Raw genomic sequence first — 26265 nt, forward strand, 5'->3', positions numbered from 1 at the left:
GGGGACAGGAGCTTAGCAGACAAACAGATGACCTGGCTGCTAGCAATAGGGGAAACCCAACTCAGGACTACCTACCTGGGAACAGGGGATACCTTATGCAAACTTAGGTGAGCGTTTCCATTTGATCTACACACATGCAAAATTCACCCTACCTTCACTTTTTTTATTAATCATTTTTGTTTACATTTCAAATAATATCCCCCTTTCCAGTTACCCCTCCACAAACCCATATCTCATCCATCCTCTCCCCTATCCCTTTGCCTCTATGAGGGTACTCCTCTACCCACTCACCCACCTCACTGCTCTAGCAACCCCCTCCACTGGGCCATTGATCCTCCACAGGATCAAGGCCCCCCTCCCATTGATGTCAGATAAGGCCATCCTCTGCTACATGTGCAGCTGGAGCCATGGACCCTCCGTGTGTGCTCTGGTTGGTGCTTTAGTCCCGGGAGCTCTGCTTAGTCCAGTTAGCTCATATTGTTCTTCCTGTGGGTTGCAATTCCCTTCAGCTCCTCCAGTCCTTCCCCTAGCTCCTTCATTGGGGTCCCTGGGCTCAATACAACAGTTACTTATGAATATATGCATCTGAGTTGGTCAGGTACTGGTAGAACTTCTCAGGGAACAGTCAAACCTGGCTCCTGCTGGCAAGTGCTTCTTGGCGTCGGTCATAGTGTGGGAGTTTGATGTCTGCAGATGGGATGGATCCATCCCTAAGTGGGGCAGTCTCTGATTGGCTTTTCCTTCAGTTTCTGTTCCATATTTTTGTTCCTGTCTTCCCTTTAGGCAGGAACGTTTGTGGGTTAAAACTTTTGAGATGCGTGAGTAGCCCCATACCTCAACAGAGAGCTGTGCCTATGTACTGGAGGTGGTATCTAAAGTCATTTCTGTTGGGTCCTGGGAGCCTCCTGCTTCCCTGGAGTCTGGGACTTTCTACTGTCTACCCCCAGTTCTCCATCCCCCAGTACTACCTGTTACTACTCATTTTCGTGACCCTCTGTACTTCTCTCCTGTCCCTTCCAAAACCTGATGCTGCTTCTCCCCCCTTTTACCCCCCTCCTCTCTCCCTCCCAGATTCCTTCCTCCCTCTACCTCCTGTGATTGTTTTGTTCCTAGAAGGATTGAAGCATCTACATTTTGATCTTCCTTCTTCTTAAACTCCATAGGGTTGTGGGCTGTATCATGGGTGTTGTGAGCATTTGGGCTTATATCCACTTATCAATGAGTACAATGAGTGTTCTTTTGTGTCTGGGTTATCTCACTAAGGATGATATTTTCTAGTTTCATCCATTTGCCTATGAATTTCATGAAGTCATTGTTTTTAATAGCTGACTAGTACTCCATTGTGCAACTGTACTACATTTTCTGTATCCATTCCTCTGTTGAGGGACATCTAGGCTGTTTTGAGATTCTGGCTATTATAAATAAGGTTGCTTTTAACAGAGTGGAACGTGTGTCATTGGAATATGTTGGAACATCTTTTGGGAATAAGGCCAGTAGTGGTATAGCTGTGTCTTCGGGTAGAACTATTTCCAAATTCCTTAGGTGCTGCCAGATTTATTTCCAAAGTGGTTTTACCAATTTGCAATCCCACCAGCAATTGAGGAGTGTTCCTCCTTCTCCACATCCTCACCAGCATCTGTTGTCACCTGAGTTTATCTTAGCCATTCCGACTGGTGTGAGGTGGAATCTCAGAGTTGTTTTGACTTGCATTTTCCTGATGGCTAAGGATGTTAAACTTTTTTAAAGTGCTTCTCGGCCATTCGAGATTCTTCAGAAGAAAATTCTGTTTATCTCTGGGTTCATCAATAGGGTTCTTTGGTTTTCTGGAGTCTAACTTCTTGAGTTCTTCCTATATTTTGGATGTTAGACCTCTATTGGATGTAGGATTGGTAAAGATCTTTTCCCAATCTGTGGTTTGTCATTTTGTCCTGTTGACAGTGTCCTTTGTCTACATTTGTCAATTGTTGATCATAAAGCAGGGGCAATTGGTATTCTGTTCACGAAATTTTCCCCAGTACCCATGTATTCAAGGCTCTTCCCTACTTTTTCTTCTATTAGTTTGAATGTATCTGGTTTGATGTGGAGGTCCTTGATCCAGTTGGAGTTGAGCTTTGTACAGAGCAATAAGAATGGATCAATTTGCATTCTTCTACATGTCAACCGCTGGTTGAACTAGCACCATTTGTTGAAAATGCTGCCTTTTGCTCTATTGGATGGTATTGGCTTCTTTGTTACAGATCAAATGACAATAGGTGTGTGGATTTATTTCTGGGTCTTCAATTCTATTCCATTGATCTACCTGCCTGTCTCTGTACCAATACCATGCTGTTTTTAATCACTATTGCTCTGTAGTAGCTTGAGGTCAGGTGACTCCCTGAGAAGGTCTTTTATTGTTGAGAATGGTTTTCACTATCCTGGGTTTTTTGTTTTTCAAGATGAATTTGAGAATTGCTCTTTCTATATCTGTGTAGAGTTGAATTGGAATTTTGATAGGGACTGCATTGAATCTGTAGATTGCTTTTGGTAAGATGGTCATTTTTACTATGCTAATCCTGCTGACCATGAGCATGGGAGATCTTCCTATACTCTGAGGTGTTCTTCAATTTCTTTCTTCAGAGACTTGAAGTTAGTGTCGTACAGATCTTTCACTTGTCTGGTTAGAGTTACACCAAGATATTTTATATTATTTGTGACTATTGTGAAGGGTGTCATTTCCCTAATTTCTGTTTCATCCCATTTATCGTATAAATAGAAGAAGGCTACTGATTTGTTTGAGTTAATTTTATCTCCCTCAACTTTGCTAAAGTTTTTATCAGCTGACAGAGTTCTCTGGTGGAATTTTTGGGGTTGGTAATGAATACTATCATATCATCAGCAAATAGTGATATTTTAGCTTCTTTTTCTCAATTTGCATCCTTTTGATCTCCTTTTGTTGCCTAATTGCTCTGGCTAGAACTTCCACTACTATATTGAATATTTAGGGAAAGAATGGGCAGCCTTGTTTTATCACTGAATTTAGTAGGATAGCTTCAAGTTTGTTTCCATCAAGTTTAATGTTGGCTATTGGTTTTCTGTATATTGCTTTTAATATGTTTCGGTATAAACCTTGAATTTCTGATCTCTCTAATATTTTTAACATGAAGGGGTGTTGTATATTGTCAAAGGCTTTTTCAGCATCTAATGAGATGATCATGTGGTTTTTTTCTTTTAGTTTTTTATATAGTGGATTATGTTGATGGATTTCCATATATTAAACTATCCCTGCATCCCTGGGATGAAGTCTACTCGATCATGGTGAATAGTCGTTTTGATGTGTTCTTGGTTCAGTTTGTAAGATTTTTATTGAGTATTTTTGTGTTGATATTCATAAGGGAAATTGGTCTGAAGTTCTCTTTCTTTGATGGGTTTTTTGTGTGATTTAAGTATCAGTTTAACTTATGAAGGACTTTAGTGGCTTTCGCCAGCCTTGCATGCACTTGCCTCTTGTCAAAGTTAGGCCAGGTTCCATTCTGCACCCACAGGAACATTCTTGAGTAGAAAATTCTCAGAATGTAGTGACTGATGCTTGTTAGCCAATAGATTTAAAGGTCAACATGCTTAGCCAACAAGTTTGAAGTGCAACCCTGCTAAGGTAACCTGTGCCCCTAAAAAAATGTAAAAGCTGCTTGTAATAGCCATTGGAGTCACTTCCCTTGAGGGACTAATTTAAGGTTGACCCCAACATGCTGGAAAATAAACCTCTTGCTTTTGCATTGATCTGCATCTCGATGTCTCACTCGGGGCATCTCAAAGTACAACTGACTGAGGGTTGGGGTCTTACACTATGTCTTCATAGAACAAATTGGCTAGTGTTCCTTCTGTTTCTATTTTGCGGAATAGTTTGGACAGTATTGGTATTAGGTCTTCTATGAAGGTCTGATAGAATTCTGCACTAAAATCATCTGGCCTTGGGCTTTTTTTTGGTTGGGAGACTTTTAGTAACTGCTTCTATTTCCTTAGTAGTTATGGGACTGTTTAGATGGTTTATTTGATCCTGATGTAACTTTGGTACCTGGTATCTGTCTAGAAAAGTATGCATTTCATCAAGATTTTCCATTTTTTTCTCTATGTGGAGTCTGCCTCTCTTGTCCCTGTGTTGCTTCAGGTCTCCTGGTAGACCTGCAGACCTAGTTGTAGCAGACCTCCTGTGGGGTCTTCAAACTGAGAGTATTCAGAAGTGCAGAGAAGTTGCTGATTGGTTGCCCTGGCTGCAGCAGATTTCCTGGGCGGCCTTCAGACTGGTGGGTCTTCAGAGGAGCAGTCAAGTTGATGTCCTGTGTGTAGTTGTTCTCCAGGGAGGCCTACATGATGTGGGTTCTGTTTCCCTGTGTGCAGCAGAACTCCAGGGAGGCTTTAGAACTTTTTGGTCAGTTGCCCTGCATGTTGCTGAGCTCCTGGGAGGCCTTCAGGCTGTGGTGTCTTCAAGAGAGCAGACTAGCTGGCAGTCTGCCCTAGCAGAGATGCTTGATTATATTACATTGTGACTTAAATTTTTATTAATGAGTGATGTGCTAACATGCTACTGTCTACATATCTTCTTTCTTTTCTCTCTCACATTAATTTGTGTGTGTGTGTGTGTGTGTGTGTGTGTGTGTGTGTGTGTATGCGCGCGCGCGCACGCGGGCGCGTGTGCATGCGCGCAGACGCATGTGTGCACACAGCAATCCCACAGTACATCTGTGGAGATCAGAAGTTCTTTCCTTCCATGATGTGGGTCCTGGTAACAAAGCTCAGGCATTTATTCTTGATGATAAACAAGTGTCTTTGCCTGTGCAGCCATTTAACTAGCCCCCACATGTCTTTTATGTCTAAGTTTCTATCAAATATTTTGTCCAACGGTGGGGAGGAGGTAGCTATTTTAGGACTGGTGAGATAGCTCACTACATAAAGTACTTGCCACAAGACAAGAGGGTCTGAGATCCATCTCCATCCTCCATGCACACAGATGTGCATCCCACGAATACAGACATTGCACATACACATATGTCCTTATTTGCTCATTCCATCTTGTCTGTCACTGCTAGATGTCTATTCTCTTGACTATCGATCATATCTTGTTCCTGCTCTTTATTTACTGTGCACTACAAGTTATGAATAACGCATCATTGAGTTGGTCATTTATGTTTCATTGAATTATTTACTAGCACATTCAATTTGTTATAGTTAGCAGTACATTTCCTTATCAAAATATTTGATATTCAAATGCTGGTTGAAAGCCTTGTTAGAAGAAGTCAAGAACAGGATTTCCAGGTTCTCTCTTCAGTGCTGGGGCCAGTGCTATTGTTTTATCACTTGAAGCCCTCTGGGCCTCTTCAGGATCTAGGAGTTGCACTCTCTTCTCCTCAGTATCCCCTGATCAGTTACATGGAGTCTTACCCTGGGTCTGGAGTTCAGCAAAAAGCCCAAAAAAGGGCTCTTCCTTTACAGAGCCCTCCTGATAACCTTACCAGAGGAACCTCAATCATCACATTCCAACTGTCCTGAAGCCCCAGTCTTCTGATTTCTATTGTCCCCACTTATCAGGATCACATGTGCCACACCTGGAAAGGACCAGAAATGAGGACTATTACAGGGTATGTCTCTTTCCAGATCACAGACATCTGCCATCTTCACCCACAGTCTGAAAGCTCAGATATAAAGGTTTAGTTTTAGAGGTAATCAGCAGCTATTGTTGATTACCACAAAAAAAGCTAGTCCACAGACAGGCTGTCACAGCCAGAAGCAGAGTTCTAAGTGTACTAGACTGAGGGGATTTCATCCATTGAACTAGTTCACGGAAGACTTCCCAGAGGAGCAGGCAAGATGCAGAACCATGGTGTACTGGGTCACCCTGCCTCCTATGGGGCCACCTCCTGATGACTACTGGAGAAATGCAGCTATCGCTATGTATTTGGAGACATTTCCCCTTCATTTTGTTTTTTAGTCAATTAGTGAAATTAAAATGTGACTTATCTAGTTCCTAGTAATTTCTCTTGTTGGGATCTGGGAATCACCAAATAAGCCACTCAAATACCAATCTCAGTCAAAGAGGAATGGTTTATTGAATGCCATACTCCAAGACTGACTGATCATGGTCGCTGGTCATATTTGGGAGCTGAACAGGGATGCTGAGATAAGATCCTATAGAGCTTTTTAAGCTTGAGATTACAATCATCCATGCCAAAATAGTTCACCAATCAGGATTTAGGGATAGGGGGTTTCCCTGGGAAAACATCTTTGCTGTACCTTTATCCTGTTCTCATTGTTTAGGGTATTCAATTCTGGCAGGAGACTTTTGCCTTATCTAACATTCATGTCTTAACTTCCCAACCAGAGTGTCAGTTACCCATGTACATGTCTTTTTCTGCCCAATAGGATGTCAATTTTCCAGGGAGGTCTTGGGAAATTAAGCTTTACTTGACCCTACTCAAAATAGAAGTCTTATTCCAAATAGTTTCTTGTATTGGGGCAAGTAACTCTTTTTATGTTGGGGTCCATTCCAGGGGAAGCTTATAAAATAATATAGCATAAAAGCTTATATACAGGTGCAGGAAGTGCTGCTTGGTAGCTGGTTCAGGTCCAAGTTTGTATAGTTGGCCTTAACACTCTTATTCTTCAAAAGTAGTAATAGATTCAGGATGTAATTTCAAAAGAAATCCAATTTCTTAGTCTCAGAACACCTTAATGTGATTATTAACAAAACATCTTGAAAGAATATTAAAATTTAAAAATGATATCTCTTATAGAAAGTGGAATGAGGCCGCTAAATACTAAGCCACCAGAAACATGGGTTCTCACTTGTTGTGGTGAAACAAAATAACCCAGGAAACTAGGTATATGTTTCTGCATTTCATTTGTAGCTATCAGTCTCAGGTAGGTCTTTTGGCCCCGTGGTAGCTCCTTTCCAGGCTTGAGACAAGTGGAGACTAGAAGACAACTTTTAGGAGTTAGTTATCTCCTTCAACCTTGCTAAGGCATGCTATCTTTTGCTGTATCTATTGTAATGCATACTTTGGCTAGAAAACTTTCAGAAGATTCTCCTATCTCCATTTGTCATCTCATTTTACAGAGAATGCTGGGATTACAGACATATCCCACTGACTTTTTCTTTTACATGAGCTGCGCAAACCTGAATTAAAGTCCTCAGGTTTGCATGGTGAGCAGTTTTACCCACAGGCACCACTCCCCTGGCCCATGAATATAAATCATAGGTTGGATGCACCTAGAAAGTAAAGGTAGTGGTTTGCACCTGTGACTGATGGCAGACCCTAGGCTCTGGCTCTCCATCCACTCCACCCACACCCAGAGGCAGCTTGACCCCCTAAGAGCTCTGACAAACCCAGGATCTTAGGATCACAGGATCACGGGATCACAGGATCACAGAGACAGCTGGACCCCTAGGAGTTCTAACACAATCAGGATCACAGAAACACAGGCTCATAAGAGGGACAGGCTCCTGTCAGAGACAGGAAGGCCAGTTAGCACCAGAGATAACCAGATAGTAAGAGGCAAGCACAAAGAATATAAGCAACAGAAACCAATGTTACTTGGCAACATCAGAACCCAGTTCTCCTACCACAGCAAGACCCAGATACCCCAACACACCTAAAAAGCAAGATTCAGATCTAAAATCCCATTTCATGATGATAGAGGACTTTAAGAAAAATACAAATAACTCCCTTAAAGAAATACAGAACACTGGTAAACAATTAGAAGCATTCAAAAGGAAACACATAAATCTCTTAAAGAAATATAGGAAAACACAATAAAATAGGTGAAGAAATTGAACAAAACCATTCAGGATCTAAAAGTAGAAATAGAAACATTAAAGAAAACACAAAGGGAGAGAACCTAGGAGATGGAAAACCAAAGAAAAAGAACAAAAGTCACAGATGCAATCATCACCAACGGAATACAAGAGATAGAAAATAGAATCTCAGGCATAGAAGATACCATGTAAGACATTTGACCAAGAACAGTCAAAGAAATTTTTAAAAAGCAAAAAGCTCCTAACTCAAAACATCCAAAAAATCCAGGACACAATGAAAAGACCAAACCTAAGAATAAAAGGTATCGAAGAGAGTGAAGACTCCCAGCTTAAAGGGCCAGTAAACATCTTCAACAAAATTATAGAAGAAAACTTCCCTAACCTAAAGAAAGAGATGCCCATAACATACAAGAAGTTTATAGAACACCAAACAGATTGGACCAGAAAAGAAAGAAATTCCTCCCATAACATAATAATCAAAACACCAGATGCAGAGAATAAAGAAAGAATATTAAAAGCCATAAAGGAAAAAGGTCAAGTAACACATAAAGGCAGACCTATCAGAATTACACTAGACTTCTCAACAGAGACTCTAAAAGGCAGAGGATCTTCAGCAGATGTCATACAAATCCTAAGCGAACACAAATCCCAGCCCAGACTACTACATCCAACAAAACCCTCAATAACCATAGATGGAAAAACCAAAATATTCCATGACAAAACCAAATTTAGTCAATATCTTTCCACTAATCCAACCCTATGTAGGATACTACATACGGAGGGAAACTACACCCAAGAAAAAGCAAGGAATTAATCTTCTCACACAGAACCCAAAAGAAGAGAGCCATACGAACGCAATTCCACCTCTAACAACAAAAATAATAGAAAACAACAATTATTGGTCCTTAATATCTCCCATTATCAATGGACTGAATTCCCCAATAAAAAGACATAGGCTAACAGACTGGATATGTAAATAGGACCCAGCATTCGGCTGCATGCAAGACACACACCTGAGTGAGAAAAACAGACACTAATTCAAAGTCTGGAAATTTTTTTTCCAAGTAAATGGTCCCAAGAAATAAGCTGGAGTAGCAATTCTAATGTCCAATAAAATCAACTTCAACAAAAAGTTATCAAGCAGGAGAAGGTCTCAATTCTGAACAAAATGCAAGGGGACCCACATTCATAAAAGAAACTTTACTAAAGCTCAAAACACACACTGAACTCCAAACAATAATAATGGAAACTTCAACACCCCACTCTCACTAATGGACAGGTCACTGAAACGGAAACTAAACAGAGACACAGTGAAACAAACAGAGGTTATGAACAAATGGACTTAACAGATTTCTACAGAACATTTCACCCTAGAACAAAAGAATACACCTTCTTCTCAGCACCTCATGGTACTTTCTCCAAAACTGACCATAGAATTGGTCATAAAACAAGCCTCAACCAATATAAGAAGATTGAAATAACTCCTTGCATCTTATCAGATCACCATGGCCTAAGGCTGATCTTCAACAAGCACAAAAACAACAGAAAACCCACATACCCATGGAAATGAAACAATTCTCTATTCAATGATAACTTGGTCAGGGAAGAAATAAAGAGAAATTAAAGGCTTTCTGAAATTCAATAAAAATGTTGACACAACATCTCCAAACTTATGGGACACAATGAAAGCAGTTCTAAGACGAAAGTTCACAGCACTAAGTGCCATGGTAAAAAATTGCAGAGATCCTACACTAGCAACTGAGAGGTCTAGAGCAAAAAGAAGCAAACACACCCAAGAGGAATAGAAGGCAGGAAATGTCAAACTCAGGGCAGAAAACAACCAAATAGAAACAAAGAGAATGATACAAAGAATCAACGAACCCAAAAGCTGGTTCTTTGAGAGAGTCAACAAGATAGATAAATCCTTAACCAAACTAACTAGAGGGCACAGAGACAGTATCAAAATTAGTAAAATCAGAAATGAAAAGGGGAGACGTAACAACTGAAATGAAGGAAGTTCAAAAATTCATATCCTACTACAAAGGCCTATGCTCAACAAAACTGGGAATTATAGATGAAATGGATGATTTTCTTGACAGATACTAAGTACCGATGTTCAATCAAGAGCAGGTAAACATTCTAAATAGGCCCATATTCCCTAAGGAAATAGAAGAAATCATTAAAAACCTTCTAACCAAAAGAAGCCCAGGGCCAGATGGCTTTAGTGCAGAAATCTCCCAGACCTTCAGTGAAGACCTAATATCAATATTCCTCAAACTATTCCATAAAATAGAAACAGAAGGAACACTACCTAATTCATTCAACGAAGCCACAATTATTCTGATACCTAAAGCACACAAGGAGAGAGAGAGAACTTCAGACCAATTTCCCTTATGAATATCAATGCAAAAATAATAAAATTCTTGCACACCAAATCAAAAAACACATCAAAACCATCATTCACTATGATCAAATAGGCCTCCATCCCAGGGATGCAAGGTTGGTTCAATGTACAAAAATCCATTAACATAATTTACTATATGCACAAACACAAAGAAAAGTATCACATGATCATCTCCTTAGATGCCTCAAAAGCATTTGACAAAATACCCCTTCATGTTAAAACTCTTGGGTAGATAAGGAATTCAAGGCCCATACCTAAACATAACAAAAGCAATTTACTGCAAACCAACAACACTCAATATCAAATTAAATGGATAGATACTTGAAGCAATACGACTAAATTGGGGGCAAGACTCGGGTGCCCACTCTCCCCATATCTATTCAATATAGTACTCGAAATTATAGCTACAGCAGTAAGACAACAAAAAGAGATCAAAGAAAATTGGCAAAGAAGTAAAGGTATTACTATGTGCAGATGATATCATATACATAAGTGACACCAAAAAATCCACCAGAGAACTTCTTCAGCTGATAAACATCTCCAGCAAAGTGGCTGAATATAAAATTAGCTCAAATAAATCAGTAGACTTTCCTTATACAAATGATAAACAGGCTGAGAAAGAAATTAGGGAAACAATGCCCTTCACAATAGCCACAAATAATACAAAATATCTTGGTGGAACTCTCACCAAACAAGTGATAGATCTGTATGCCAATAACTTCACGTCTCTTAAGAAAGAAATTGAAGAAGATCTCAGAAAATGGAGAGATCTCTCATGCTCATGGATTGGCAGAATTAACATAGTAAAAATGGCCATGCTATCAAAGGCAATTACAGATTCAATGCAATCCCCCTCAAAATCCCAACATAATTCTTCTAAGCCATGGAAAGAGCAATTCTCAAATTCATGTGCAAAGGCAAGAAAACCAGAATAATGGAAATACTTCTTAACAACAATAGAACTGGGGGATGGGTAGGGGAATCATCATCCCTGACCTCAAGCTGTACTACAGAGCAATAGTGATAAAAAAAAAAAAAAACAAAAAAAAAACTGCATGGTATTGGTACAGAGACAGACACATTGAACAATGGAACAGAATTGAAGACCCAGAAATAAAACCACGCACTTTTAGACATTTAGACAATGAAGCCAAAAATATACAATGGAAAAGAGAAAGCATCTTCAATAAATGGTGCTGGTCTAGATGTCAGTCTGTATGTAGAAAAAGGAAAATAGATACATATTTGTCACTTTACACAAAGCTCAAGTCCAAGCGGATCAAGGACCTCAACAAACCAGATAAACTGAATCTAATAGAAGAGAAAGTGGGAAAGATTCTTGAACTTGTTGGCACAGGAGGAAATTTCCTAAACAGAACTCCATTGGCTCACGCTCTAAGATTTGGGCAAAAAATGTCATGAACCATTTGAATGATGAGCCACAGAACTTCAGTTGAATTTATTTCTACTTTTGGCATGTTAAATATACATTTAATTTTAAATACTTCAATTAATGGGTTTGTAAAGTCAAGCACTAGCACTGGTCAGTTTTGTATGATAGGATGTAAGTGTGTTGTCACCTGCAGTGTGAATATAGCACACTATTGAATTCTCTTAAGTTGCATAGTAAACGTATAGATAGTCACAGGTAGGTTTGTAATGTATACATTTCTAATCTATTATTCCTAGCCTGTTATGTTTGCAGAGAGAAAAGAATGTTTCTAATGATCTGTAAAATTATTTTAACTTCTACAAGTAGATATTCTAAATAAACTATTTTTAAAAAAGCAAAAAATAAATAAATAAATAAATAAATAAAAAGAATTGATAAATGGAACCTCATGAAACTGGAAAGCTTCTGTAAGGCACAGGACAGGGTCAATAGGACAAACCAGTAACCTACAGATTAAGAGAAAAATCATCACTAACCCCACATCTGATAGTGAGCCAATATCTAAAATATGTAAAGAACTCAAGAAGCTAACCACCAAAAACCAAAACAACCCAATCAAAAAAAAATGGGGTATAGAACTAATCAGAGGATTCAAAATGGAGGAGTCTCAAATAGCTGAGAAGCACTTAAAGAAATGTTCAAAGCCCTTAGTGATCAATGAAATGCAAATGAAAATGACCCTGAGATTCCACCTTACACCAATTAGAATGACTAGGATCAAAACCTCAGGTGACAGCAGATGCTGCAGAGGATGTGGAAAAAGAGGAGCACTCCTCCATTGCTGGTGGGACTGCAAACTGGTACAACCACTCTGAAAATCAATCTGGAGATTCCTCAGAAAATTGGAAATAGATTTACCTGAAGACCCAGCTATACCACTCTTGGGCATATATCAGAAGATGCCTCACCATGCCACAGGGGCACGTGTTCCACTATGCTCATAGCAGCCTTATTTGCGATAGCCAGAAGCTGGAAACAACCCAGATGTCCCACAACAGAAGAATGGATACCGAAAATATGGTTCATTTACACAATGGAGTAGTACTCAACTTTCAAGAACAAGGACATCCTGAGTTTTGCAGGCCAATGGATGAAACTAAAAATATCATCCTGAGTGAGGTAACTCAGACCCAAAAAGACATGCATGATATGTATTCACTAATAAGTTGACATTAGCAAAAAAATGTACAGAATTCCCAGGATACAATCCACAGAAATCAAAAAGGTTTACAAGCTGAAGGGCTGAAATGAAGATGCTTCAATCCCAATTGGGAGGGAGAAGAATGCAATCACAAGAAGGGGGAGGGAGGGAGGGTCAGAGGAGGGAAAGGGAGAGGGGCAGAGGGGAACATGATCAGGTATTGGGGAAGAGGACTGAAGCCCTGAGGGCCAGCAGAAAGAATGGAAACAGGCAACACGGGAGGAAGGAGGTTGGAAGGACCCTGTGGAATGTACCAGAGATCTGGGAGATGAGAGAGACTCTCGGGATGCAAAGGGAAGGACCTTAGATGAAATGGCCAACAGAGGGGAAATGTTACCTGTACAGACCACCTAGAGCAAAACGACAGGGCTTCAAGAGAGGGATGGGGTTTTCATTCCACAGGCAAAACTCTGACCCATAATTGTTCTTGTCTGAAGGAATTGCAGGGACAAAAATGGAGAAGAGCCTGAGGAAAAGAGGGCCAGTGACAGGCACAAATTGGGATCCAGCTTAAGGAGAAGCCCCAAGGCCTGACACTATTACAGAGGCTATGGTGTGCTCACAAAAAGGGATCTATCATGACTGCCCCCTGAAAGACCCAACCAGCAGCTGAAAGAGTCAGATGCAGATGTTTACATTCAACCAATGTACAGAAGCTGATGACCCCTGTGACTGAATTAGGGGAAAGCTGGAAGAAGCCAAGGAGGAGAATGATGACACTGTAGGAGGACCAGCTGTCTCAAGTAACCTGAAGCCCTGAAATCTTTCAGACACTGGGCCACCAACCAGTCAGCATATACCAGCAGATATGAGACCCCAAAAACATAAACAGCAGAGGAATACTGGGTCTGGACTCAGTCAGAAAAGATGCACCTAACCCTAAGAGATTGGAGGCCCCAGGGAGTAGGGAGGTATTACAGGGTTAGGGGTAGGAGGTGGGGGTGTGGGGAGATCCACATAGAGATAGGGGCATGAGTTATGGGATGTAGAACAGTCGGAAGGTGGACCTGAAGGGGGATAGAATCTGGAGTGTAAAAAAAAGATTAAATAAAAAAAATTTATTGGATTTTTAAAATTATTTCAAATATTATCCCCTTTCCCAGTTTCGCATCCATAACCCCCTATCCCATACTGTCTCCCCATTCTTCTATGAGGGTGTCCCCCCAAACAACTCACCCCTTCCCACCTCCGCACCCTGACATGCCCCTACACTTGGGGGGTCCAGCCTTGGCTTCTCCTGTCATTGGTGCCCAACAAGGCCATTCTCTGCTACATATGTAGCTGGAGCCATGGGTACTCTTTAGGTAGTGGTTTAATTCCTGGAATATCTGGTTGGTTGGTATTGTTGTTCTTATGGTGTTGTAAGACACTTTACTTCCTTCAATCCTTTCTATAACTCTCCAATGGGGACCCTGTTCTCAGTTCAATTGTTTACTGCTATCATTTGCTCCTGTATTTGTCATGCTCTGACAGAGATTCTCAGGAGACAGCTATATCAAGCTCCTGTCAGCAGGCACTTCTTGGTATCAGCAATATTGTCTGGGTTTGGTGGCTGTATGTACATGGGCTGGATCGCCAGGTGGGGGCGTCTCTGAATGGCCATTCCTTAAGTCTCTGCTCCAAACTTTGTCTTCATATCTCCTCCTATGAATATTTTTCTTTTTTTTTTTCCAGAGCTGGGGACCGAACCCGGGGCCTTGAAGCTTGCTAGGCAAGCGCTCTACCACTGAGCTAAATCCCCAACCCTTCCTATGAATATTTTTGTTCCTCATTTTAAGAAGGACTGAAACTTCTGCACTTTGGTCATCTTTCTTCGTGAGCTTCATGAGGTCTGTAAATTGTATCTTTGTTAATACGAAATTTTGGGCTAATATCCACTTATCAGTGATGTATTATTTTTTGTGATTAGGTTGCCTCACCCAGGATGACACTTTCTAGTTCCATCCATTTGCTATGAGTTTGATGAAGTCTTTGTTTTTGATAGGTGAGTAGTACTCCATTGTGTAAATGTACCACATTTTCTGTATCCATTCTTCTGCGAAGGACATCGGGGTTCTTCCCAGATTCTGACTATTATAAATAAGACTGCTATGAACACATGTGACCTTGTTATTTGTTGGAGCATCATTTGGGTCTATGCCCAGGAGTGGTATAACTGGGCATAGGTAGTACTATGTCCAATTTTCTGAGAAATGTCCACACTGATTTCCAGAGTGGTTGTACCAGCTTCCAATCCCACCAAAAATGGAGGAGTGTTCCTCTTTCTCCACATCCCTGCCAACATATGTTGTCACCTGAGTTTTGATCTTGGCCATTCTGAATGGTGTGAGGTGGAATCTCAGGGTTGTTTTGATTTGTATTTCACTGATAACTAAGGATGTTGAACATTTCTTTAGGTATTTCTCAGCCTTCAATATTCATCAGCTGAGAATTCTTTGTTTAGATCTGTACCCCAGTTTTTAATAGGGTTATCTGATTCTCTGGAGTCTATCATCTTCAGTTCTTTGTATATATTGGATATTAGCCCTCTATGTAGGAATGGTAAGAATGTTTTCCCAATTTCCTTCTTCAGAGACTTGAACTACTTGTCATACACATCTTTCACTTGCTGGTTAAAGTCACACCAAGATATTTTATATTTGTGACTATTGTGAAGAGTGTCATTTCTCTAATTTCTTTCTCAGCCTGTTTATCCTTTGCGTAAGGAAGGCTACTACTTTGTTTGAGTAATTTTATACCCAGCCACTTTGTTGAAGTTGTTTATCAGGTTGTTTATCTGGTAGAATTTTTGGGGTCACTTAAGTATACTATTATACCATCTGCACAGAGTGATATTTTGACTTCTTCCTTTGCAATTTGTATCAATTTGATCTCCTTTTGTTGTCTGATTGCTCTGTAAAACACTTCAAGTACTGTATTGAATAAGTAGGGAGAAAGTGGGCAGCCTTGTCTAGTCCTTGATTTTAATGGGATTTCTTCAATTTTCTCTCCATTTAGTTTGATTTTGGCTATCGGTTTGCTATATATTGCTTTTACTATGTTTAGGTATGGGCCTTGAATTCCTGACCTTTCCAAGACTTTTAACATGAAGGAATGATGAATTTTGTCAAATGCTTTCTCAGAATCTAGTGAAATGATCATGTGGTTTTTTTCTTTGAATTTGTTTATATAGTGGATTATGTTGATGTATTTCTGTATACCAAACCATCCCTGTATTCCCGGGATGAAGCCTACATGATTATGATGGATGATTGTTTTGATGTGTTCTTGGATTCTGTTTGTGAGAATTTTATTGAGTATTTTTGTGTTAATATTCATAAGGGAAATTGGTCTGAAGTTCTCTTTCTTTGTTGGGTCTTTTCATGCTTTAGGTATAAGCACAAATGTGACTTCATAGGAATTGAATAGTGTTCCTTCTGTTTCTGTTTTGTGGAGTAGTTTGGGCAGTATTGGTATTAGGTCTTCTATGAAGGTCTGATAGAACTGCACTTTTTTTTTTTTTTTTTGGTTGGGAGACTTTTTGGTTTTTTTTTTTTTTTGTGGAGAGACTTTTAATAACTGCTTCTATTTCTTTAGGAGTTAGAAGAATGTTTAGATGGTTTATCTGATCCTAATTTAACCTGATATCTGTCCAAAAATGGTCCATTTCATCTGATTTTCCAGTTTTGTTGAATATAGGCTTTTATAGCTGGATCTGATGCTTTTTTAATTTCTTCAGATTCTGTTGTTATGTCTCCCTTTTCATTTCTGATTTTGTTAATTTGGATACTGTCTCAGTGCCCTCTGGTTAGTCTGGCTAATGGTTTATCTACCTTGTTGATTTTCTCAAAGAACCAGCTCCTGCTTTTGTTGATCCTTTGTATAGTCCTTTTGTTTCTACTTGGTTGATTTCAGCCCTGAGTTTATTTCCTGCCTTCTACTCCTCTTGAGTGTATTTGCTTCTTTTTGTTCTAAAGCTTTTAGGTGTGCTGTCAAACTGCTGACATATGCTCTCTCCTGTTTCTTTTTACAGGCACTCAGAGGTATGAGTTTTCCTCATGGCACTGCTTTCATTGTGTCCTATAAGTTTGAGTATGTTGCACCTTCATTTTCATTAAATTCTAAGAAGTCTTTAATTTCTTTCTTTATTTCTTCCTTAACCAAGTTATCATTGAGTGGAGCACTGTTCAGCTGCCATGTGTATACAGGCTTTACGTCATTATTGTTGTTATTGAAGACCAGCCTTAGTCCGTGGTGATCTGATAGGATGCATGGGATTATTTCAATCATCTTATATCCACTGAGGCCTGTTTTGTGACCAAGCATATGGTCAGTTTTGGAGAAGGTTCCATGAGGTGCTGAGAAGGTACATTCTTTTGTTTTAACATGAAATGTTCTATAAATATCTGTTAAGTCCATTTGATTCATAACTTTTGTTAGTTTCTCTATGTCTCTGTTTAGTTTCTGTTTCCATGATCTGTCCATTGATGAGAACGGGGTGTTGAAGTCTCCTACTATTATTTGCAATATCACAATGTATGCTTTGAGCTTTAGTAAGGTTTCTTTTATGAATGTAGGTGCCCTTACATTTGGAGCATAGATATTTAGGATTGAGATTTCATCTTGAAGGATTTTTCTTTTGATGAATATGAAGTGTCCTTCCTTTTCTTTTTTGATAACTTTTGGTTTTATGTCAATTTTATACAATATTAGGATGGCTGCTGCATTTTGTTTCTTGGTACCATTTGCTTAGATTGTTTTCCTTTTACTCTGAGGTAGTGTCTGCGTTTGTCACTCAGGTGAGTTTTCTGCAGCAAACTGCTGGGTCCTCTTTAGGTATCCAGTCTGTTAGTCTATGTCTTTTTATTGGGGAATTGAGTCCATTGATGTTAAGAGATATTATGGAACAGTGATTGTTGTTTCCTGTTATTTTTGTTGTTAGAGGTGGAATTATGTTTGTGTGGCTCTCTTCTTTTGGGCTTGCTGCAAGATTACTTTCTTGCTATTCCTAGGATGTAGTTTCCCTCCTTGTGTTGGAGTTTTCAATCTATTATCCTTTGTAGGTCTGGATCTGTGGAAAGATATTGTGTAAATTTGGTTTTGTCATGGAATATCTTGGTTCCTCCATCTATGTTAATTGAGAGGTTTTTTGGATATAGTAGCCTGGGCCGGCATTTGTGTTCTCTTAGTGTCTGTACGATATCTGCCCAGGATCTTCTGACTCTCATAGTCTCTGGTGAGACGTCTGGTATAATTCTGGTAAGTCTGATATGTTACTTGACCTTTTTCCCTTACTGCCTTTAATATTCTTTCTTTGTTTCGTGTGTTTGTTGCTTTGACTAATATGTGACAGGAGGAATTTCTTTTCTGCTCCAATCTATTTAGAGTTCTGTAGGCTTCTTGTAAGTTTATGGGCATTTCATTCTTTAGTTAGGGAAGTTTTCTTCTATAATTGTGTTGAAGATATTTACTGTCCCTTTAAGTTGGGAATCTTTGCTCTCTTCTCAATCTATTATCCTTGGGTTTCATCCTCTCCTTTTGTCCTGGATTTTCTGCATGTTTTGGGTTAGGACCTTTTTGCATTTTGCATTTTCTTTGACAGTTCTGGCAATATTTTTTATGGTATTTTGTGCCCCTGAGATTCTCTCCTCTTTCTCTTGTATTCTGTTGGTGATGCTTACATCTATGACTCCTGGTCTTGTTCCTAGGTTTTCTATCTCCAGGGTTGTCTCCCTTTGTGATTTATTTAGTGTTTCTATTTCCAATTTTAGATCCTGGATGGTTTTGTTCATTTCCTTAACCTGTTTAGTTGTGTTTTCTTGTAATTCTTTATGGGATATTTGAGATTCCTCTTTAAGGGCTTCTACTTGCTTACCTGTGCTATCCTGTATGTCTTTAAGGGAGTTACTTATGTCCTTCCTAAAGTCCTCTATCACCATTATGAGATAGGATTTTAATTCCAAATCTTGCATTTCCAGTGTGTTTGAATATCCAGTCTTTGCTTTGGATGGAAAACTGTTGCCCAGGAGTCTTGGTTTCTGTTGCTTAGGTTCCTGTCTTGCCTCTTACCGTCTGGTTGTCTTTGGTCTTAGCTGGCCTTGATGTCTCTGACAGTGGCTTTGCCCTCCTTTAAGCCTGTGTGTCAGCACTCATGAAGACCCATTTTTCTCCCAGCAGGATCTGGGTACAGAGAACTTGATACTTGGTCAGCTCCAGGTATAGGCAGAAACCAGAAGGGTCCTGTCCCAAACTGCTCCTGGGTTCTTGAGTCCTGAGGGCTCTAGGAGGGTTCAGCTTGGGACAGAAATGTGAGTAGAAGTGGTGGTCTCCTCTGAGCTCTCAGGATTGTCCATGCTTCTGAGAATCCAGCTCTCTCCCCAACAGGATTTTGGTACAGAGAGCTGTGGGACTGGGTTAGCCTAGATAAAATTTTTAAAAAATTAAAAAAGATATATAATCAACCAACCACTGAGATAAGAATGAAATTTAAAATGTTGACAAGAATATGGAATAACTGGGTCTCTGTTATCTTTTGGAAGAAAGGAAATAATATCATGAACATTTGGGTATATAGTTTTGACATTTAAAAAAAGAAAACCTGTGCCTACTATATGATCCTAAATATTTCTCTAAAAGAAAATGTATGTTTGCAGAATGATGTTATTATACAGGTGTAGGCATGTTCAAGATAGAACGAGGCCTGTCATTGGATAAGAAGGAAGGATGGGTGGGAAAAAAGTTTTAGAGATGGGGAGGGATGGGAGCAAAAGGGGTGACGAGGAGAGACAACCAAGAGAACATGGAGGCAGATGGTAAGATTCCTCTCTGCACATTTACAGGCTGTAATGAATATTCTTAAGTGATGGATGTGTACAGGGCTTTATATGTCCAGGTGGGCAATTAGATCTTTTCCATTGGATCAGAGGTTATTGTGTTTTGTGTTCTTTCATGTGATGATTTAAGTTCAATAGAGTATGTGGTGGCTGGAGACACGCTAGCCCATAAGGGAATGAGATGTATATTGCTGGCATGGTGGCAACCTGCCTTGGGAACTAGATGGGTAGAGAGATTGTTGCCAGGCTCAGAGAGAAGCCATTGACAGTGTAATATAAGACAGAGCAAAGCAGGTGAGAGACTTTGCTGACTGAAATGAAGATATCTACCAGATATCTTGGGATACGGCAGTGCCAGACCTAGTGTGGGAACAAAGACAGCTTTTATTTTTTATAATTTTACAACAACATATGTTCATGCAAACATATTCATATTCATAGATATTTACATCACCTTGATGTATGATAATCTTTTTTTTTCTTTTTTTTTTTTTAGAAGCATACTCACACACAGAGTGCTTTTCTTTTTTTTTTTTTTTTTATTATTAACTTGAGTATTTCTTATATACATTTCAAGTGTTATTCCCTTTCCCGGTTTCCGGACAAACATCACCCTCCCCCCTCCCCTTCCTTATGGGTGTTCCCCTCCCAAACCTCCCCCCATTGCCACCCTCCCCGCATAGTCTAGTTCACTGGGGGTTCAGTCTTAGCAGGACCCAGGGCTTCCCCTTCCACTGGTGCTCTTACTAGGATATTCATTGCTACCTATGGGGACAGAGTCCAGGGTCAGTCCATGTATAGTCTTTAGGTAGTGGCTTAGTCCCTGGAAGCTCTGGTTGCTTGACATTGTTGTACTTTTGGGGTCTCGAGCACCTTCAAGCTCTTCCAGTTCTTTCTCTGATTCCTTCAACGGGGGACCTATTCTCAGTTCAGTGGTTTGCTGCTGGCATTCGCCTCTGTATTTGCTGTATTCTGGCTGTGTCTCTCAGGAGCGATCTACATCCGGCTCCTGTCGGTCTGCACTTCTTTGCTTCATCCATCTTGTCTAATTGGGTGGCTGTATATGTATGGGCCACCTGTGGGGCAGGCTCTGAATGGGTGTTCCTTCAGTCTCTGTTTTAATCTTTGCCTCTCCCTTCCCTGCCAAGGGTATTCTTTTTCCTCATTTAAAGAAGGAGTGAAGCATTCACATTTTGATCATCCGTCTTGAGTTTCCTTTGTTCTAGGGATCTAGGGTAATTCAAGCATTTGGGCTAATAGCCACTTATCAATGAGTGCATACCATGTATGTCTTTCTGTGAGTGGGTTAGCTCACTCAGGATGATATTTTCCAGTTCCAACCATTTGGCTACGAATTTCATAAAGTCGTTGTTTTTGATAGCTGAGTAATATTCCACTGTGTAGATGTACCACATTTTCTGTATCCATTCCTCTGTTGAAGGGCATCTGGGTTCTTTCCAGTTTCTGGCTATTATAAATAAGGCTGCGATGAACAAAGTGGAGCACGTGTCTCTTTTATATGTTGAGGCATCTTTTGGGTATATGCCCAAGAGAGGTATGGCTGGATCCTCAGGCAGTTCAATGTCCAATTTTCTGAGGAACCTCCAGACTGATTTCCAGAATGGTTTTACCAGTCTGCAATCCCACCAACAATGGAGGAGTGTTCCTCTTTCTCCACATCCTCGCCAGCATCTGCTGTCACCTGAGTTTTTGATCTTAGCCATTCTCACTGGTGTGAGGTGAAATCTCAGGGTTGTTTTGATTTGCATTTCCCTTATGACTAAAGATGTTGAACATTTCTTTAGGTGTTTCTCAGCCATTCGGCATTCCTCAGCTGTGAATTCTTTGTTTAGCTCTGAACCCCATTTTTTAATAGGGTTATTTGTTTCCCTGCGGTCTAACTTCTTGAGTTCTTTGTATATTTTGGATATAAGGCCTCTATCTGTTATAGGATTGGTAAAGATCTTTTCCCAATCTGTTGGTTGCCGTTTTGTCCTAACCACAGTGTCCTTTGCCTTACAGAAGCTTTGCAGTTTTATGAGATCCCATTTATCGATTCTTGATCTTAGAGCATAAGCCATTGGTGTTTTGTTCAGGAAATTTTTTCCAGTGCCCATGTGTTCCAGATGCTTCCCTAGTTTTTCTTCTATTAGTTTGAGTGTGTCTGGTTTGATGTGGAGGTCCTTGATCCACTTGGACTTAAGCTTTGTACAGGGTGATAAGCATGGATCGATCTGCATTCTTCTACATGTTGCCCTCCAGTTGAACCAGCACCATTTGCTGAAAATATTATCTTTTTTCCATTGGATGGTTTTGGCTCCTTTGTCAAAAATCAAGTGACCATAGGTGTGTGGGTTCATTTCCGGGTCTTCAATTCTATTCCATTGGTCTATCTGTCTGTCTCTGTACCAATACCATGCAGTTTTTATCACTATTGCTCTGTAATACTGCTTGAGTTCAGGGATAGTGATTGCCCCTGAAGTCCTCTTATTGTTGAGGATAGCTTTAGCTATCCTGGGTTTTTTGTTATTCCAGATGAATTTGCAAATTGTTCTGTCTAACTCTTTGAAGAATTGGATTGGTATTTTGATGGGGATTGCATTGAATCTGTAGATTGCTTTTGGTAAAATGGCCATTTTTACTATATTAATCCTGCCAATCCATGAGCATGGGAGATCTTTCCATCTTCTGAGGTCTTCTTCAATTTCTTTCCTCAGTGTCTTGAAGTTCTTATTGTACAGATCTTTTACTTGCTTGGTTAAAGTCACACCGAGGTACTTTATATTATTTGGGTCTTTATGAAGGGTGTCGTTTCCCTAATTTCTTTCTCGGCTTGTTTCTCTTTTGTATAGAGGAAGGCAACTGATTTATTTGAGTTAATTTTATACCCAGCCACTTTGCTGAAGTTGTTTATCAGCTTTAGTAGTTCTCTGGTGGAACTTTTGGGATCACTTAAATATACTATCATGTCGTCTGCAAATAGTGATATTTTGACCTCTTCTTTTCCGATCTGTATCCCCTTGATCTCCTTTTGTTGTCTGATTGCTCTGGCTAGAACTTCAAGAACTATATTGAATAAGTAGGGAGAGAGTGGGCAGCCTTGTCTAGTCCCTGATTTTAGTGGGATTGCTTCAAGTTTCTCTCCATTTAGTTTAATGTTAGCAACTGGTTTGCTGTATATGGCTTTTACTATGTTTAGGTATGGGCCTTGAATACCTATTCTTTCCAGGACTTTTATCATGAAGGGGTGTTGAATTTTGTCAAATGCTTTCTCAGCATCTAATGAAATGATCATGTGGTTCTGTTCTTTCAGTTTGTTTATATGATGGATCACGTTGATGGTTTTCCTTATATTAAACCATCCCTGCATGCCTGGGATGAAGCCTACTTGATCATGGTGGATGATTGTTTTGATGTGCTCTTGAATTCGGTTTGCCAGAATTTTATTGAGTATTTTTGCGTCGATATTCATAAGGGAAATTGGTCTGAAGTTCTCTTTCTTTGTTGGGTCTTTGTGTGGTTTAGGTATAAGAGTAATTGTGGCTTCATAGAAGGAATTTGGTAGGGCTCCATCTGTTTCAATTTTGTGGAATAGTTTGGATAATATTGGTATAATGTCTTCTATGAAGGTTTGATAGAATTCTTCACTAAACCCGTCTGGACCTGGGCTCTTTTTGGTTGGGAGACCTTTAATGACTGCTTCTATTTCCTTAGGAGTTATGGGGTTGTTTAACTGGTTTATCTGTTCCTGATTTAACTTCGATACCTGGTATCTGTCTAGGAAATTGTCCATTTCCTGAAGATTTTCAAGTTTTGTTGAATATAGGTTTTTATAGTAAGATCTGATGATTTTTTGAATTTCCTCTGAATCTGTCGTTATGTCTCCCTTTTCATTTTTGATTTTGTTAATTTGGACGCACTCTCTGTGTCCTCTCCTTAGTCTGGCTAGGGGTTTATCTATCTTGTTGATTTTCTCAAAGAACCAACTTTTGGTTCTGTTGATTCTTTCTATGGTCCTTTTTGTTTCTACTTGGTTGATTTCAGCTCTGAGTTTGATTATTTCCTGTCTTCTACTCCTCCTGGGTGTATTTGCTTCTTTTTGTTCTAGAGCTTTTAGGTGTGCTGTCAAGCTGCTGACATATGCTCTTTCCTGTTTCTTTCTGCAGGCACTCAGCGCTATGAGTTTTCCTCTTAGCACAGCTTTCATTGTGTCCCATAATTTTGGGTATGTTGTACCTTCATTTTCATTAAATTCTAAAAAGTTTTTAATTTCTTTCTTTATTTCTTCCTTGACCAGGTTATCATTGAGTAGAGCATTGTTCAATTTCCACGTATATGTGGGCATTCTTCCCTTATTGTTATTGAAGACCAGTTTTAGGCCGTGGTGGTCCGATAGCACGCATGGGATTATTTCTATCTTTCTGTACCTGTTGAGGCCCGTTTTTTGACCAATTATATGGTCAATTTTGGAGAAAGTACCATGAGGAGCTGAGAAGAAGGTATATCCTTTTGCTTTAGGATAGAATGTTCTATAAATATCCGTTAAGTCCATTTGGCTCATGACTTCTCTTAGTCTGTCTACATCTCTGTTTAATTTCTGTTTCCATGATCTGTCCATTGATGAGAGTGGGGTGTTGAAATCTCCCACTATTATTGTGTGAGGTGCAATGTGTGTTTTGAGCTTTAGTAAGGTTTCTTTTACGTATGTAGGTGCCCTTGTATTTGGGGCATAGATATTTAGGATTGAGACTTCATCTTGGTGAATTTTTCCTTTGATGAATATGAAGTGTCCTTCCTTATCTTTTTTGATGACTTTTAGTTGAAAATTGATTTTATTTGATATTAGAATGGCTACTCCAGCTTGCTTCTTCTGACCATTTGCTTGGAAAATTGTTTTCCAGCCTTTCACTCTGAGGTAATGTCTGTCTTTGTCTCTGAGGTGTGTTTCCTGTAGGCAGCAGAATGCAGGGTCCTCGTTGCGTATCCAGTTTGTTAATCTATGTCTTTTTATTGGGGAGTTGAGGCCATTGATATTGAGAGATGTTAAGGAATAGTGATTATTGCTTCCTGTTATATTCATATTTGGAAGTGAGGTTATGTTTGTGTGCTTTCATTCTCTTTGTTTTGTTGCCAAGATGATTAGTTTCTTGCTTCTAGGGTATAGCTTGCCTCCTTATGTTGGGCTTTACCCTTTATTATCCTTTGTAGTGCTGGACTTGTAGAAAGATATTGTGTAAATTTGGTTTTGTCATGGAATATCTTGGTTTCTCCATCTATGTTAATTGAGAGTTTTGCAGGATACAGTAACCTGGGCTGGCATTTGTGTTTTCTTAGGGTCTGTATGACATCTGTCCAGGATCTTCTGGCCTTCATAGTTTCTGGCGAAAAGTCTGGTGTGATTCTGATAGGTCTGCCTTTATATGTTACTTGACCTTTTTCCCTTACTGCTTTTAATATTCTTTCTTTATTTTGTGCGTTTGGTGTTTTGACAATTATGTGACGGGAGGTGTTTCTTTTCTGGTCTAATCTATTTGGAGTTCTGTAGGCTTCTTGTATACCTATGGGTATCTCTTTTTTTAGGTTAGGGAAGTTTTCCTCTATGATTTTGTTGAAGATATTTACTGGTCCTTTGAGCTGGGAGTCTTCACTCTCTTCTATACCTATTATCCTTAGGTTTGATCTTCTCATTGAGTCCTGGATTTCCTGTATGTTTTGGACCAGTAGCTTTTTCCGCTTTACATTATCTTTGACAGTTGAGTCAATGATTTCTATGGAATCTTCTGCTCCCGAGATTCTCTCTTCCATCTCTTGAATTCTGTTGGTGAAGCTTGTATCTACAGCTCCTTGTCTTTTCTTTTGATTTTCTATGTCCAGGGTTGTTTCCATGTGTTCTTTCTTGATTGCTTCTATTTCCATTTTTAATTCCTTCAACTGTTTGATTGTGTTTTCCTGGAATTCTTTCAGGGATTTTTGCGATTCCTCTCTGTAGGCTTCTACTTGTTCTCTAAGGGAGTTCTTTATGTCTTTCTTGAAGTCCTCCAGCATCATGATCAAATATGATTTTGAAACTAGGTCTTGCTTTTCTGGTGTGTTTGGATATTCCGTGTTTGCTTTGGTGGGAGAATTGGGCTCCGATGATGCCATGTAGTCTTGGTTTCTGTTTCTTGGGTTCCTGTGCTTGCCTCTCGCCATCAGATTATCTCTAGTGTTACTTTGTTCTGCTATTTCTGACAGTGGCTAGACTGTCCTATAACCTGTGTGTCAGGAGTGCTGTAGACCTGTTTTACTGTTTTCTTTCAGCCAGTTATGGGGACAGAGTGTTCTGCTTTCGGGCGTGTAGTTTTTCCTCTCTACAGGTCTTCAGCGGTTCCTGTGGGCCTGTGTCTTGAGTTCACCAGGCAGGTCTCTTGCAGGGGAAAAATTGGTCCTACCTGTTGTTCCAAGGCTCAAGTTTGCTCGTGGGGTACTGCCTAAGTCCTCTCCGCTGTGGCAGCGACCGGGAAAATCTGTGCCTCTCCTTCCGGGAGCTTCCGTGCACCAGGGTTTCAGATGACGTTTGGTGTTTTCCTCTGGCGCCTGGATGTGCACAGAGTGCAGTCTCTTCTGGTT

Source organism: Rattus norvegicus, chromosome 13, assembly GCF_036323735.1.
Source record: "Rattus norvegicus strain BN/NHsdMcwi chromosome 13, GRCr8, whole genome shotgun sequence".
Lineage (NCBI taxonomy): Eukaryota > Metazoa > Chordata > Mammalia > Rodentia > Muridae > Rattus > Rattus norvegicus.